The sequence below is a fragment of the Lampetra fluviatilis genome, chromosome 1 (assembly GCF_964198595.1).
Source record: "Lampetra fluviatilis chromosome 1, kcLamFluv1.1, whole genome shotgun sequence".
In the NCBI taxonomy this organism is placed as follows: domain Eukaryota; kingdom Metazoa; phylum Chordata; class Hyperoartia; order Petromyzontiformes; family Petromyzontidae; genus Lampetra; species Lampetra fluviatilis.
Genome location: NC_136275.1, coordinates 30317462 through 30330278, shown reverse-complemented (window position 1 = coordinate 30330278; position 12817 = coordinate 30317462).

Here is a 12817-nt window from a genome sequence, read left to right as displayed (position 1 = left end):
CTAAAATTTCAGCAGCCCTACCAACCACAGTCCACAAAATTTGAGCACTCCATGGTCACCTCTTTTGACACGTGCTTTTTAAAAAGGAAACCCAGACAAAGTTGTTGCATATGTGTAATAAAGGACTCTTTCACTGTGTCTGTCTCCGTTGTCCTTTATATGGGTTTGTACAACTTCGCCCCGCATGGCGCCTCGCTCAGAGCCTTCTCCACCTCCCGCTCGGCAGCCCTTCTGCTGCCGTCGCTCACGTAGCCTTTTTCCTGGCTCCCGCTGCAGCTCCGCTGCTGGCTTTCCTCTCAGCCTCTCCGCCCGATCTGCAGTCTCTCGGCTGCTCTCTCTGCAGCCCCACCGCTGCTCTCCATCTCCCCCGTGCCCAGACACCGCTGGCCAACGGTGCCGAGTCCCGTCCTGTGGCGATCACGCCACTTTCCACCTCCTGCCCTGCGTGGCCTCCTTCCGTCTTTATTCTTACACTCTCCTCCCGTCTCTTCCGGTTCCCGCCCTTAAGAGCTCTCCCTTCTCCCCACGTGACCCAACTCCTCCCCCCGTTACGTCATATCCGCGAGGCCGTTTACGCCCGCATTACATATGGAACGATCTGGTGTGAGGTTTGCTCCTGGCCCACTACACCTACGCCCTGCACCTTCTTTGTGCAGCTCTGCCTGTACAGGTTCTCCATTCACCTCAGTTTCTGCTGCAGCTTTGTCCTCATCATTCTGCATCCACTAACCGGCAGAGTCCTCCATTCCCGTGGCACTCCCGTCGAGCCCGGCCAAAGCCGCTTCCCTCTGCGCATATGCAGTCACCCTCCCTGGCAGCTGCTCCAGACATCCCCCACAGTTACCGGCCACTGGACTGGAGCCTCCTTCACAACTTGCCTCCACTCAGTCAAGGCCGACGACCAAGCCAAGGCACTCCCTCACCAGCCTCCACACTCCCGATAGTTGAGTGCTGGCAGCTTCCCACACCACCATTCACACCTCAGCAGCAGTCGATGGTCAAGCAGGGGTACCCACCTTCGAAGACGTAGTTTCATCATGCCGATACTGGGCAGGTCTCCACTGAAGCTCGCAATCTTTTTCGATGGTGGCACATCTGCATAGAGAATTCCATCCTTTAAATTGGCAAGGCCACCACTGGTCCACCAGGGCACCTGCCGATGCAAAGGAAATATTCATAAAAAGGCGAAATCTATAATAAAAGGCAAAATATGTATTCGCTCAGAAATGTGCTATCACCCCGTTGACTTCATACTACTATTAGCCGACAGCATACTCTCTAGGCTAAGTAGTCCTTACATTTTCACACTAAAATAAAAGGACCTATTCCACATGATAAAGACATTAACTTTTCATAAGTTGATTGACGTGAAGTTGAATCTTTGTATTTAGTTAGTTAAATTTTACCTCTGTAAAACTGTTTTGCAAGTGGATTCTTGCCTGGCTGGCGCGTGCGGCCAAGTGCTCGTTCATGGCGATGACGGCACTGTAGACACCCGAGTAATGATGTCAATAGCACCCCACAGCCTTGAGCTGTGTTTTTGCATGCTGATGTTATATCTCCCTCCCCCACCCACCCACCAGCCACCCCGGATGTGTAGTTCACGCAATGTGGGAGAAAACGGGAGGTGAAGGAGAGCGAAAGGTCTTGAAACGGAGAGGCAATAGAGAGCCAAACGGGAAAATGAGAGCAAGGGAAAGTGACAAACATTAAGAAGGATTAGCGCAGAGGTGTGGACTCGAGTCATGTGACTTGGACTCGAGTCAGACTCGAGTCATGAATTTGATGACTTGCGACTCGACTTGGACTTGCATAACAATGACTTTGTCCCACCTATGAGATGTGGACTCGAGTCATGTGACTTGGACTCGAGTCAGACTCGAGTCATGAATTTGATGACTTGCGACTCGACTTGGACTTGCATAACAATGACTTTGTCCCACCTCTGGATTAGCGAGAGGCAAGGGAGAATGAGATTGGAAAGGGAGATGTGGTAATGCAGAGAGCAAGGATGAAAGAAAGAAAGAAATAGGGTGAGGGAAGTGGGTGAGATATAATGGAGGATGGTATAAAATACAAAGGGAGAGGTAGAAAAGGGGACAGAGGAGGAGACAAAGCAATAAATCCAGATAAACTGATAGATGTGACCTTACAATGTATTAGTTCAACAACCAGAACCCAATGCAGCTCGGCGAGCACTGTATAGATTTTGTGATGCCCATCACCACACGTGCCAGATAAATATGTACACGCTGCAACTTAGTGACATTTTTCCAGTATTTCCATATACGGGGGAGGGAAGCCAAATGTATCCACCCAGAATAGGAAGGTCCATTCAACCCTACCAAATGCCTTTTACCCGTCCATAGTAAAGACATAAGCAGCCAGGCCGTCCCTCGAGGCTATTTTCACTGCCTTAACCAGGGTCTTAACATTTTAAGCCAATTCCCTGTTCTTAATAAATCCGATCTGGGCTTCTCCAATAATCGGAAACCCCTTATACAATCTGAATAAAAAAGTGAGATAGGTCTGTAATTCATTGTCAACCAAATGCAAAGCTAACTTTATCGCTAAATTCAACCTCCTATCAAAGAAGAAGCCGGAACCACACATTACAAAATTAGATGTCAACAAGATTGTTATTAATCAGAGTAACATCCTAATGTCTGACAATCTAAAATCGGTACTAGCTAAAGGATTGAATTTCGCAGTTACCCCTCAGAATATCCCAGTGGAGGATATAATCTCCCAGGTCGATGTAGCCCTCAAAGGCTTAGGACACATCCAAACAGACGTTGCTAAAGCTGAAATTGCCACAATTCTCAAAAATGCTAAGACACCCATGAGCAACAACAGCAAAAACGAGCGCTATGAACTCGCAAATTTGAAAAGAGGGATGACATAGTCATCCTCTCGGCCGACAACGGCAATGCCACTGCTATCATGGTTAAAACCACATACAACAACAACATCCAGGACCAACTCAATGATGGCAGCTACTCCAAAATCAATAGAGATCCGACTAATAGCCTAACTACTAAAACCAACCAGTTCGACTTCCCTAATCGAACCAGTCAAACGGCTTTCCCTATAACCCTTTGCTGCCAGACCACCCAGATTCTATGGTCTTCCCAAGATCCATAAAGAAGGTACCCCACTACGGCCCATCGTGTCCACAATCAACTCATCTACCTACAAACTAGCCCGTTTTCTATCGGATACCCTGCTTCTCTTTACTGGCAAAAACAATTCAGCAGTACTGAATTCAACTCACTTGGTCTCTCTAGCCAAGGACATTTAACTGTCCCATGATGATGTCCTCGTCAGTTTTGATGTGATCTCTCTATTCACCAAGGTTCCAGTGCCAGACACCATAACAATAATTGAAGACTTAGTCCAACATTGACTGAACTCTGATGTCCCTGCACTGGTTAGGCACTGCCTCACCAACACGTACTTCACCTGGAATGGTACCTTTGTAATGCGAGCATAAATGGGGTTGTTGCTGGGCTCGGGTCCAATCACACGGCCCAGGGTATTGGGGGGCGGAGCCTGGTCTGCGGCGCGTGTGGGAGGGGCCACCGTTCACCTCGGCTCCAATGGGAGGCGAGGTGAATGGGGGCGGAGCCAGCGGGGTAGTATGGGAAGGCCAGATCTGAGGATCCGGAAGGGGAGGAGTCAGAGTCACATATAAGTGGGAGCCCGGAAGAGATCAGGGCAGTCGGGGAAGTTAAGAGGCTGAGCCACGTTGTGTGGTGAGGAAAGATCCACGCCATAGGCCTCGTGGCCGAAGGACCTCTGCACGCCGTCGGCCAGCGGTGTGCGGAGTGTGGGAATAGAGGAGCTAACGGAGGAGCGTGCGGGGCACGCGAGAGAGAGCGTGCGTGGCACGCGAGAGAGAGAGAGAGAGCGTGCGTGGCACGCGAGAGGGAGCGTGCGCGGGGCGCGCGCGAGACGACACTGGTCCGAGAGGAGGCCAGTGGGGGGTGTGGAGAAGAACCTAAATAAAAGACAAACGGAGACCAGCATCGCCTGACGGAGTCTTTTATTACACTGGGGTCAGAAGTGGAACGAGATGTCAAAACATCTCAAGAAAAAGAATATACCTGCACCATCTTCAGAAGACGAAGAGGACCTTCCTTCGGCGGTAGCGGTCCCGACAATGGAAGGCGTGGGAAAAGTGGTGGCGAGAGACACGACAGGAGTACAAGATGTCGTCGGGGCGGCCAGGCCGTCTGTGTCAATGGGCGCCGAGGACGGCTGGCGACACGTGGCAGTCCAGCTTGATTCGCTGCGGGCCGTTCTGCTGGATTTAGTCACCCTGGTCACGCCAGCGACGATGCCAGATCGGCCACGCGGCGGGCCTTCAAGCGGGGAGCCTTCGGGAAGGGCCGAGCCGTCTGCCATTGGGGCCTCTGCGATGTTTCCTGCCCTCTCCGACATGCGGCAGGACGCCGCCATTTTGGGTGTGGTCGCGGACGAACGGCGGGAAGCCGCCATCTTGTCGCCGCCACGGCGGGAAGCCGCCATCTTGTCGCTGCCATGGCGGGAAGACGCCATCTTGTCGCCGCAGCAGGAGACGCCTGCATTGGAAGACAGCAGCTCGGGGACTCGCAGCCATCGCCTGACGACGATTAAAGAATTCTCAATTGGAGGAGATTGGAGCGCATTTACGTGGCGTTTTGAGTCGGCCGTCTGATCCGCCAAGTGGACGGATGCAGAGGCCTTTGAAGTTCTGCCGACGCTCCTGGACGACAAGTCTATGAAATTCTTCCGCTCCATCAAGGCCACAAAAAAGCAACGCTGAAAGGGGCGTTTGAAGAGATGGCGGAAGCGTACGAGCCTCCGGACGACGCACACCGCAGATTCGTCCAGAGGCAACGGGCACCCGAGGAATCGCCTGTGGCTATCCGGGGCGCTGTGCTTGAGCTGGCCCTGGCTGCATATCCAGAGACGGAGCCCGACTTGTTGTAGCCCTTGATACTGGGTAAGATGTTGGAGCTGTCCAAGGACTTGGGCATTCCGATGCCGATATGCGGCCATGAGCAGCTGACCTCCCGGATGGTAGCCAAGTGCCTCGACGCGCAGTTCAACTTGCGCCGTTGGGCACAGGTTACTGCCTGGATGGGGAGCCCGACCGTGGAGGGAGGCGCCGCCGGGTGGACTCCGTCGAAGGCCGTCTTTGTGTGGGACGAGAGGGGGCCTGGCGATCTCTCTGCTGCGGTGGCCCGGTGGGTTCCTTGAGGGGGAGCGGAGTCGCGCTCCGGCCCGCCGCTGAGGGATCGTCGAGACGGGGGGGGAGTCGGGCGGCGGGCCGACTCGTCGTGTTACCGCTGCGGGCATCTTGGACACTTTGCGCGGGACTGTCGGAGTCACCCTCGCCTGCCTCTTCAGCCAGAGTCCCCGGCCAAGGACGCGACGTCAACGCCGGAGAGTCAACTGTGTCAGGCAAGTCGGAACGCATCAGACACCCGACAAGGCCTGTCATCTCATGCATCACCATCAGTATGCGTTCCGGGCCTATTCTAACGGGGGGACTTTAAGGGATCCGCGTCGCTCGCTGACACAGTGGCGGAAATTGGCACGGAGGGTGGTCGCAGCCGCTACTGGGTCGTCGACCGTGCCGGGTTCGATACAGGGGGTCGACGTGCGGATTTTGGTGGATTCGGGCGCGTCCGCAACTATCATCTCGGACGTGATATTCCATCTCCTGTCCATTCCGCCGTTGCGGGTATGACCGGTTTACGATTCATGTGTTGCGGCGAATGGAGGGAGTAGGGGCATTGTTGGTCAGGTGGAGGCGCGTATATTGGTTGGGGGTGTGTCAGCTTCGGGGATGGTGTTAATCTCCAGGTCCCTCGCTGTGCCGTGTTTGTTGGGGACCGATTTCCTGGCAAAGATGCCCATTCAGATGAGGGTTGATCAGAATTGTATTGAGTTACCGGCGGGCCAAAAGATTTTCTTTTTGCCGTCGCCGTGGGGACAGTCTGCTTCAGACCGTCAGGTGCAGGCGCTATCCGATGTTTCGGTCGGAAGCCCGTGCCTGGGGTCGAGGGGGCAGCGGGAGTGTTGTTGTCGCCGTCCAATGCGGTTTCGGATGGCCTGGCGCTGGTCGCGGCACGAACGATTGTTCGGCCAGGTCAGCCTCCGTTTTTGCAAGTGTTGAATGGAGGCGCAGACAATGTCGTCGTGCTGGCCAGAACGGTTTTGGCACATGCTACGACCGCCTTCACGGCCCATGACGATCCAGCCCACCGGGGCCTCGTAGGGGGGGTTTCAGCCTCGACGGCGCAGGACAATCGATGGATCGCCGGGTTGTGCCAAGAAAACGTGTCCTTGACTACGGACCAGCGGTCCGCGCTTCGCGCGCTGTTGGAGAAATATTCTGTCTTTAGTAAAGACAATTTCGATCTGGGACGCACCTCGTTGCTCTCCCACCATATTGATACCGGGGATGCTGCTCCCATTCGGATGAATCCACATCGGTTGAGCCCGGCGGAGAGGGATCATGTATGCGGTGCGGTAGATGATATGCTAGCCGCTGACATTATCTCTCCGTCCAACAGCCCGTGGGGCGCTCCGGTGGTCCTGGTAAAGAAAAATTATGGTAAATTACGGTTTTGTGTCGATTTTCGGAAGTTAAACAAGGTGTCGGTTGCGGACGCTTATCCCCTACCGCGTATGGATGATTCCCTCGATGCCTTGTCTGGGGCGAAATTTTTTTCCACTCTTGACCTCTCTTCGGGGTTCTGGAAGCTCCCCCTGGACGAGTCCTCGAGGGAAAAGATGGCTTTCCGTACGCCGCAGGGCCTGTTTCAGTTTTCCCATGGGGTTGAACGCCGCCCCTGCTACGTTCCAGAGGTTGATGGAACTCGTGTTGACCGGTCTGCAGTGGGACACATGCTTGATATATTTGAATTATGTTATTGTGTTCAGCCGTACGTTTGAGGAGCATCTTCAGAGATTGGATGCTGTTTTTGCTAGGGTGCGTTCTGCCAATTTGAAATTTAAGCCCAAGAAGTGTAACCTTTTGCAACGATCCATGCGCTATTTGGGCCACATAGTCAGCTCTGACGGTGTGGCCATGGACCCGGAGAAAACGGCGTGCGCCCGGGACTGGCCGATTCCGGCCATGGTGGGTGACGTGCATCGTTTTGTCGGGTTTGCTTCCTATTATCGCAGGTTCGTTCCAAAATTTGCTACAATCGCTAGGCCGTTGCACCTCCTTATGGCAAAGAACCGGAGGTTCAGCTGGGGGCCGGCGGAGGAGGCGGCGTTTCATGGCCTACGCGATCGCTTGGCGTCAGCGCCAACGCTGGACTACCCTGATTTCACTCTGCCTTTTATTCTGGATACTGACGCTAGTGACACGGGGATTAGGGCCGTCCTATTGCAGTCTAAGGGTGGCGTTGAGCGCGTGGTGTTTACGGGAGCCGCGTTTTATCTCCGGCGGAGACCCGCTACTGCGTTACCTGCCGGGAACTGTTGGCTATAGTGCATTTTGTCCGTCAATACCGGCCGTATTTGTATGGCTGCAAATTTATTGTGCGCACGGACCACGCGGCTCTACAATATTCCCTGAACGTTGACCAACCGTCTGGCCAATTGGCGATGGTTGGAAACTTTGCAGGAATTTTCGATTGAGATTCAATATCGTAAGGGGTCGCGTCACGCAAACGTGGACGCACTCTCCCGATTGCCGCAGGGATCCCCCTGCGCCTGTGCCTCTGGCACGAATAGGTGCACGCGGACAAGTGGAATCCCCGAGGATTCCACTTGTCCGGAACCGGCCGACGGGGTTTTGAATTTTCCGCGTTCGGTGTGGATTCAAGAGCAATTGCTCGATGATTCGCTGGGGGCCTTATGGAGTCGGGCTGCAAAGGAGAGGGGATATCCGTCGTCTGATGGGACGCCGGGAGCGACTCTCCGTGACGGCTTGTTGATGTGGAGGGAAGGCTTGCACAATCGCTGGCGTCTTGTTGTGCCGTTGTCGTTGCGATATGAGTTGATTCGGATTCTGCACGCTGAGAAGTTGTTACATCTCGGGGTGCAGAAAACCTTGTTGACGTTACAGCAGGATTATTTTTGGCACGGCATGACGACTGATGTCGTCGGGCATGTTTGGGCGTGCTCTGACTGTGCCCGGCGGAAGCCGCCAAAGCAACCGTATGTTCCCCCAGTGCAGTCGATACAAGTGTCGCGGGTTAACGAGTTGGTGGCATTAGATATTCTGGGGCCCTTTCCCCCGTCCGCTCGGGGGAACAAATTTTTGTTTGTCGGGGTTGAATATATTTCCCATTGGCCGATGGCCTGGCCCTTGCCCGACCAGTCGGCGGCGTCTATTATGGAGGCATTTCTGTTCGGATATGTGATGGACAAGGGGGCGCTGGAAAGGTTGCTTACAGACCAAGGGCGAAATTTTTCTTCCAATCTATTGCGGGATGTGTGCGACACACTGGGGACTAAGAAGGTTCGGACGTCTCCCTACCATCCACAAACTGATGGGATGGTTGAACGGTTGAACCGGACCCTGTCGGCCATGCTCTGTCATACGGTTAGCGAGAAGCAGGCCGATTGGGATTTGCATATCCCTGGGGTGCTCTCTGCTTACCGGATGACGCCGCATGCGTCAACAGGGTACTCACCATTATTTTTAATGTACAGCCGTGAGAATGTGTTGCCGGTGGAAGTGCAACTGGGCACGCGGGTGAGGGGTCCTGTTAAGCCCCTCCCCGAGTATATTCGTGACGCCGCTCGACACGTGGCGGAGGCGCGGGAGGCGGCCCGATTGGCTATGGCCAGGACCCAGGCCCGGAACGAACGTTGTGCCCGGCGCTCTCATTGTGGGTCCCCCTGGCGAGTGGGGGACATGGCCTGGCTCCACTGCCCACAGGTACCAGTGGCGACCTCCCCTAAGTTGCACAAACCCTGGCAGGGGCCGGTTGTGCTTATTGAGGTCCCTAGCCAGCAGTCCGCGTGCGTTCGGGTCGGATTGCGGCGTTGGTACGTTCACACGTCCCAATTGAAACCCTACGTGGCCCCGCGAGTGGATGCATCATCTCCTAATGTTGCCTTGCCGGTGTCTGTCGCGTCCGACGCGCCACTGACTTTGCCTGTTCAACCTGCAAGCGCGCCTGTCGTGCCTCCTGTAGACGGGCCGGCTGTGATCCTGCCGGACACAGGGATTCCTGCACCGGGTGGGCCTACCACGGCGACGGGGACACTTGGCCCCGCTGCCCCTCCAACCCCGCCGTGGTTGCAGTTGCAGGGGGCCCTGACTACGGACCTCTCTGGGGAACGGGGTGCTGGGACGGATAGGCCTCCACCAGCGGCGGATGGTTCCGGTTCCGCCACTCCTAAAACCCTGTCGGGACTGCGACCTTTGAGGGCGCCACCTCTCGTGAAGGACGGGCCAGCGACCCGCACTCATTCCAAATCCCTTCCCTTTCGTTAATTGCCCCCCATCCCACTCTCCTCCGCCCCCCCCCCTTCCTCCCCGTTCCCCCCCACTACATTCGTCATACAGGCACCGTACTCACACTCACCCTCACCCTCCCCTGAATTCACAAAGAAAGAAGAAAAAAGATGGTTATCTATCGGCTTAACTCTGCCCTATAATTGTACAGCCATATCCATATTTCCAGTCTTTTACTCCCAGCCTGAAACACCACCTACACTAAGAAATGTTTACGTACAACAGTGTTTCAATAGCGCAAAAAATTATCCCCCCCATCCTACTCTTCCCCCTCCCGTTTCCCCCACCGCCACATTCGTCATACACCTCCCCTGGCATCACAAAGAAAAAATACGGTTATCTATCGGCTTAACTCATGCTAATCCCCTGCCCAACCGCCCGTGACGCCACACGGCCTGCCGCATGCCCCCTCCCGACCCTTTGGCTCCTCCCCCCCCTAGTTCCCTATGTAAACATGTGCCTCTAAATAGTTATCTTCATATGCTACAGTAATTTTGCTGGAGCAGTCACACCTGATGACGGATGCTTGTGTTGCTTCGAAAACGTCGTGATTTAATTTAGTTTTTTTTTCACCTACGTGACTTTACAAAAAAAAACAAAGAATAAGCACCTATGAAGGCTGGAACGGTACACTAGGAGGTGGGTGGCCAGCACCACGCCCGACCGTCTTTCTATCCCCAGTGGCGATGTTTATACACCACACCAGGTACTCATTTGAGGCTGAGTCGACCCAGGGGAGGCCCAGGACCAGTTCAGATAATCGTAACTGGTGTTGGCCATGAGCGGGAATCGAACCCGGGTCGCCAAGTTCATAACGCAGCGTGCTAACTGCTACACTACTGCTCCCCACAACACCAACACTCTCACACACACAATGCAAAACCAACACTATAAAGAAAAAGACGGCACAGACTATGTGACATTTATTCTCTCACTTCGGGTTTGGCTGGGCTTAGAGGAGCTTTCGGTGGTGCCACGACCTGGTGAGCCCCACGTGGTACCACTCAAATTGTATTGTGTGTTCCAGGGGAACCCAACGCCTTCAGTTCTTAAACACATGTCCACTTTCCAACTCACCCTCCACCAAACTCACTCATCCAACCCCTCTTCCTACCCCTTTCTGGTTTCTACCCACTATGGGCCCTAGCTAACTGATTTGCTACCAAATGGGGAGGGGTCTAATGGGATTCACCAAAACCAATTACGTCACCAAGATCCTCCAATTCCACCCTTCCCCTACTCCCTCAGCCGCCGGCTAACTGCAAATTAGCTTATAACTTACTACCAGTGAGAGGTAGTCGGTCCCACGGGCTTGGGCTTGGCCATTTCCTTCCTTCTGATATGGACCGCCACTGTTTGATCGGCATTAAACCTTGCACATTAGGAAAACACAATGGACAGCGGCACGCTAGCACCCATACCTGCGAGCGATTACCTCAACGAGCGTCCATGCATACCGCAGCTATCGCTAACACAACACACAGCAGCATGCCGGCACCTGTGGGCGATTATTGTTTCACACGCACGCACATCACAGCCAACGTTAACGCGGCGCACAGCGGTACGCCCACACCTGCGAGCGATTACCTCACCACGCGCCCGTGCCATGGCTCCGCGTCCACTCTCGCAGCACGTTTTCCCACGCAGTCACTCCAGACGTAAATCACAGACACCACACCGATGTTCTATGCTACCTTTTATTCGCAGTGCAAATACACACTCCCTGGGGGAATATTTTGTGAGAAGAGCCTAATGCTGCCTAAGTGCCCAGTCACTCAAACTTCCTACCACGTACCTCGAAGTTGTACTCACGGCGTCCCATGGACGCTGTGAGAGTCGGAGGGATGAGAGAAAACTTTACCTATCACTGCCTCGTAGCAGCACTCGCTGGCATCACATTGATGCTGCGAGTGGCTCGAGGAGGCAGGATGGCAGGGAGTGGGTCTTGGCGGCCCAGAGGGACAAGAGAGCGAAAATGGTCCCGGGATATTTTTTTACACCTTTTACATGGAGTGCCGTGGCGGTTGCCGTTGCTGCCCATGGCCCATTCATATTCATTAACTTCTTCTTGCCTGATATTCCACCCTCAGCCTCTCTCAATATCATGAATGACTCATTGCGGCTGGCCCAGTGAACCTTTTTGCACCCAAAAAATTTTAAGCCAACTCAGGGGCACCGCAATGTGATCTGTCAGCCAATCTCATGGCACCGAAAAACCGTGGAACTTTCCTCCTAGGGACCCTTCGGATGAAACCCCGTAGCTCCAGGTGATTCCCTGCCAGGACATGTGTGTGCGCTGCATGTGGGTGCTCAGTGTGTGTGCTCACCGTGGGGCCAGGGGGGAGTCACGGCGCTGGCAGAGTTGCTCCGTGGCCGTGGCACCACATAGCCCCCCAAGGTGCCCGTTCACGTCCCGGGCTGACTGGAGCACCTCGTCTGCGTTGCTCCAACCAAGTAGCACCGCGGAATCCATGGGACCCGCCTTCATCTCATTGCTGGTTTCATGGGTGGTGGCTCAGCTTTGCGAGGCCCCTGCGGCGGTCTCCATCTCCATTCCAGAGGCTCCTCCTGCCCTCGGGTGTCACCTGGCTGGGGAACAAACTCAGGGGCAGAGGGGTTTAAGTGCCGCCGCGCCCGTCGCCTCCTTGCTGGGCCAGGGTCTGCTAGGAATTAAAATTGAATGGGGCCCATGTATAGCGTGAATCCTTCGGGTATGGGGGGCATGGGGGATTCTGGGGTTTCGGGGCACCCGAGTGGCAGGCGCCTCCCCCACAGGGGCCGCCCTGCAGGGTTTAATCGGCGGACGTTAACCACCATCTCTGGACCCCTCTGCCTGCCTTGGATCAGCACCATCCAGGGGAGATCTGCCACACCCTATCCAGGGTCCTCGCCAGTAGGTGGTCAGCTACGCCACCTGTCCGGCCCATACGCGCCGGGTATGCAGCCATACCTTAGACTCCGCCGAGTAGAAGGGGTCTCCACACGGGGGTGGGCGCCCTGCTCTTGCCACTAATGGGCGGCCTCCCCCTTTTTGATAGGCCCGGCCACGGGCCCCTCACAGGGTCCCCATTAGGTGCTCCATGGGCTAACTCCCTTCCTCCGGTTGTGGTGGGGGAACGCTAAACAACAGATCTGCCGGTAGAAGAGACTCATGACCAAACATCATTAGGAATGGGGTCTGTCCCATAGATGTGTGTACTGTGGTGGTGTAGGCGAACAGGGTAGCCAGGCGGCCACGTCTTGCATCAGTTTGGCCAGAGATACTGGCGACGCAGGGTCTCCCGGGTGCGTCCTTCCCCATCATGGCCCCCAAGTGGGTGGTCGTGCACCAGCCGTAGCAGC